This window comes from Prionailurus bengalensis, chromosome D2 (genome assembly GCF_016509475.1).
Source record: "Prionailurus bengalensis isolate Pbe53 chromosome D2, Fcat_Pben_1.1_paternal_pri, whole genome shotgun sequence".
Classification (NCBI taxonomy): Eukaryota; Metazoa; Chordata; class Mammalia; order Carnivora; family Felidae; genus Prionailurus; species Prionailurus bengalensis.
The window spans coordinates 48,683,830-48,688,729 of NC_057351.1; the positions used below are offsets into that span (position 1 = coordinate 48,683,830).

The 4,900-nt window shown below is 43.8% G+C and overlaps 1 pseudogene; it reads left to right on the forward strand.

Annotated features, from left to right (window-relative positions):
- Positions 1–296: 296 nt before the first annotated feature.
- On the forward strand, positions 297–762 carry LOC122493539 (annotated as a pseudogene).
- Positions 763–4,900: the final 4,138 nt, after the last annotated feature.

The window sequence follows — 4,900 nt, forward strand, 5'->3', positions numbered from 1 at the left end:
GGCATGTGACTCCCCTAGGCCCCTCAAACCCTTCCCCAGAACAGCTCATCAGGACCTGCAAGGTGAAAAAGGTTTTTATGTTCCTCATAAGGAAGACCTTGAGAGAGATTCGTGCACAAAGGAAGGAAAGCAAAATGATATTTTGTATTGAATTTTGCACATAAAACCCAAAACTATAGTTTTGTAACATGTCCTTTTAAAATGCTAAATTTGGAGCAAAAAGGACAGGTGACATACAGAAATCAAAAAGTAAAATGACAGATACAAATCGAACTATATCGAGCACCTGGGGGCTGGTCCTACGGGACAAGATGGAGTTCCTGCAGGTCCTGAAACGCGGGCTGGAGCAACTCAGCGGCCACGGTGGCCTCCGTGGCTATCTATGAGTTTTCTTCAAGGCAAATGATGTGAGGGTTGGTACAGTAGTGGTGGAAGACAAATATGGAAACAAATACTATGAGGACAACAAGCAATTTTTTGGTCGTCACTGATGGGTTATATATACAACTGAAATGAATGGCAAGAACACATTTTGGGATATGGATGGAACCATGGTCCCCCCTGAATGGCATCGTTGGCTTCACTCTATGACTGATGATCCTCCAACAACAAAACCACCTACTGCTCGTAAATTCATTTGGACAAACCATAAGTTCAATGTGAGTGGCACTCCAGAACAATATGTACCTTATTCTACCACTAGAAAGAAGATTCAAGAGCGGGTCCCACCTTCAACACCTTACAAGTAAAGACGATGGAAAATAATTTAAACATGTATAATATGGGGCTCTTCATGTAATTGCACTTTTACTGATTAAAATTGTTTGATTAAAAAAAATCCAACTATATCAACAATATTAAATATGAATGGCTTAAACAATCCAATCAAAATGCAGAGAATATCAGATTGGATAAAAATAAAACAGTTATATGCTGTATATCAGAGATACACTTTAGATTCAAAGATATGAATGGGCTGAAAGTAAAAGGGTAGAAAATATATACCATGCGAACAACAACCATAAGAAAGCTGGAGTGACTATATTGATATCAGACAAAATAGACTTTAAGACACAAAATGTTACTTTAAAAAAAAGAGGGACATATTATAATTAGTAGGAGATTAATCTATTAGGAAGACATACTAATTATCAACATGTGTTCACCTAACAACAGAGCCCCAAATTGCATGGAGTAAAGCTCATAGAAGTGGAGGGAGATATAGATAATTCAAACATAATAATTGGACTTGGTTATATCCCACTTTCAATATGGATAGAATGACTAGGCAGAAAGAAGATCAACAAGGGAACAGAGAACTTGAATAACACTATGAAATGCAAAACTTTCATGAGTAAAAGGAACTTTTTAGTGCTTAAGAGAAGAAAAGTACATTTCTAAGGGTGGCATGGAGGAAGGTGGAGGGGGGGGTGCTAGATGGGGGTTGGGAGACCTAACCTTGAGTCCTGTCAGGACAAACTAGATGGCTTAAAGCCATTTACTGGAAGCCTCTGAGCCTTAGCTTCCTCACACATTAAATGAGGGGAGAATGCACCATTCACAGAGCTTTGTGGGGATTTCTAAGACAAAAACCATTAAGGAAATTACTTCCTAGGCTGCAGAGTGCTCTCGAAATGCAAAATAAGCTGATCCTGGGCCTGTCTACCCTAGGAGCCATTCCAAACCTTTTCCCCTCTCTGTTTTATGGAGATGGAGCTTCAGAGCAGGTAGGTGTTGACCATTCTAGGCTGTGTTGCCTGGACTTTCGTTCTAGCTGATTTGTGGCAGGATTTGCCCACAGAGAGATCGTGGTAGAGAGAGTACAAGAAAGGGAGAAGCCAGGGTATTTCCCCATCACCACTTTGCCCACACCTAGGCGGTGTCTCCGGCAATCTTCCCTAGGTCTCCAGCTCCTTCCAGGCAAGTCAAGCTACCAGTTTCCCTATGACCATTGAGCTTGGACCCCAGTAGCAACAACTGCCCCCTTGGTTCCTCTAACCCAGGGGATTTATCGATCCCTTCAATGTTTCTGTGCTCTGCCTTGCAGCCGCCTTATCACCTGGGTAACCAGATCCCTCTGTTTATAAATATATAGAGTGGCCTCTCTTCCCCTGGTTGATCCTTGGATGATTAATACGATTTTTACTTTAAGTAAATTTTGTGTCTAATCTACATAGCACTCCTACAAAACTGAGGCAGCTCACACAGCATAATGCAGTGCTAGGAAGCTGGGGGGGGGTGGGGTGGGTATAATGGGAAGCCCATGTGCTTTACCATCCCCCGCTGCTAAGTCAAATCCTACCAGGGCACCAGCCGGCCAGCCCCCTCCCTCCAATCTCCTGCAACAATTTACAACAAAACCAAAGCAAAATGCAGACATGTGGGGGGGCTTTTGTCTGGGATTTTTGGGGGCATTCTTGGATTCTGAATATGCTATACCACATGTTAGCAAGGACTGAGTTTCCCTGAGCAGCTGTTTGGATGCTCCTCAGCCCCCCAGATGAACAAGGTGCCTACATCGGTTTTAATTACATGGCTGCACGCTTTCTCTTTACATACCAAGTGACCTCCAGGCACAGAGCCATGGGGACAAGTCATAGGGCACTGAATGTGTCCAATGTGACTAATGACTTGGGACACTTGAGAACATTTCTGTACTGTTTACATTAAAAGAACATGTATTTTATTTCATAACATAGAAGTGACATTTGACATGTTGAGTCGATGCAAGTCACGAGTGCAGTCCCTGAATTATAGCAGACAAGTAATTAGTCCCTAGAGGCCTATTGCTCCAACAATTTTCATTTATCTTCTTTCAGATGACAATGTGGGGTTTTCTTTCTTTAAATCTTAGTACCCACAAATAGCCCCACCCCCACTGCATCCTTTCCCACACGCACGCCCAACACTTGTCCACCTCCAGACTCAGTGAGACCACGCAACAATAACCCACCTCACCACTGGGCTTCAGGTCTGATGGCCCTGCTGCCCCTGAAATCCTCACAGGGTCAATTTTTCCTGAAATGGCAACTTGATGCTATTTATTGATAATGCCGACTCCATTTCACGTTCTGGCTTCCAGTAGTGTTGTCACTGATCATCCAAATACTTCAACTTCTGTACAGAAGAGAATGACATTTTCCCCAGACCAGACTGCAGTGCAGAGAGGCCAGTCTCAGAACCACAAGTACAGCAGTACAGCTTTCCTATTCATGTAAAAAGGAAGCCAACTTTTCCTGGATCTGGTTGTAAAAGCTCAAGGCACCACCGATGGGGACAGGGAGGTACCTTGGTGATTCAAAGAACAGGGGCCACTCTCGTTTCCAATCTAAACAACGAGTTCTACTTTGTTAATGGACTTAGGTTTAAATTACTGATAAATATGACAGAAACATTAAAGGCCCAAGAATGTGATTGTCTTTTTAAGTCTTAGAGACATTAAAATGGAATAAGGTAAACATTTGCAAATTTTTTAAGATTTGCGTTTGCATTTATTGAGGAGGGCAAATATGGTCATTGACTTTGATTTTTCCATGCAATAAATTTACCAATTCAAACAAATTGAAGGCAAGGACATTTTAAATCAACTTAATTCTGCATTCAAGAGTATTTTAAGCATTTTAAGTATTTCCAAGTTCACACTGTAACTCAAACCAGGTTGGCAAAATGTTTCCTTTGTTAGAACAAAGAGGTCTTTAGTGGTGATTTGTGGATAGCTCTGGAGTTCTGTGCAGAAAGGAGTTGCTCACATTCTGAGCTGGTTTCTGACAGACAGAAACAGGGAGAGCTTAACACTGGAACTGACATTTTCACAGGAGCAACAAGAAGGTCATCCCCAAAAAGGAGGGTGACATTCAAACAAACATGGAAGCAGAAAGGTGGATGGATTCAGAGGATGGGATTTCTGACTTGGTGAGCATACAGAGGGAAAGTGGAGCTGAAACGAGAAGGAAGTTGGGGTCAGGCCCTTTCCTTATGGTCACCTTGATTTTATTAGGAACGCCTTCAAGAAAGGAACCATGTAGGTAAACTATTTAATAAGCACTATTTTGACCTGTGCCCATTCCTAGAGCTCAATTTTCTTTTCCCCGTGAAAGCTATGGGACACGTGGTGTGCACATCTGGGTCGACACAGGCAGAGAAATTGGATCTGGACTTCAGACCCAAGAACACCCAAGCTGGGGTCCCAGATTGGGTGTTGAACCCTACAAGTGGTTCTGGGGCAGCCTGAAACATGCTGAGGGCAGAGCTGGTGAGAGAAAAGGTGCCCAGAAGTGGGCGATGGGTAACTGCATGGATGTGTCCAGGTGGGTGGTGGCCTGAGCTGGGACTAGCTCTCAGAATAGAAGGAGTTGTCTTCTGAGGCAAGAGAGTCAGCCCTTCAAAGGGCTTCAAAGGCTTCACAGGCTGCTGAGGAACCAGAGTGACAAGACAGAGAGATGAGGATAAAGTCTTTGACTTCACAATCACTGACCCCCCAAGGCGCCTGCTGGAAGCTGTCACGGTAGCTAGGAGCCACAGGGAGGTAGGGCTCTCATTGGGACACCCATCCGCTGACTGAGGCTGCTCCCAGAAGAGCAGCGAGCCTGGCCAGGCTGGGAAACTCAAGTGCTTAAAATCTCAGCTCTCCTCTACCTTCCAAGACAGTCTCCCCCCATGGAAATAAGCCTCGGTACATTTTGTTTGTTCTCTTACTATGAGCTTCACCAAGAAGAGATAGAAAGGAAACCTTCCCCCACCCCCTCCCATAGAACTCCCAGACTCACGGAACTATACCCACACTCTCCAATTTGTAACTTGTAAAAGCAGCCTTATGGCGAGTATTAGCCGCACCGCTAGGAAACACTGCGTGTTGTAAAGAGAAAGTCACTCATCAGACCCTGTTATCACAACCATTCCC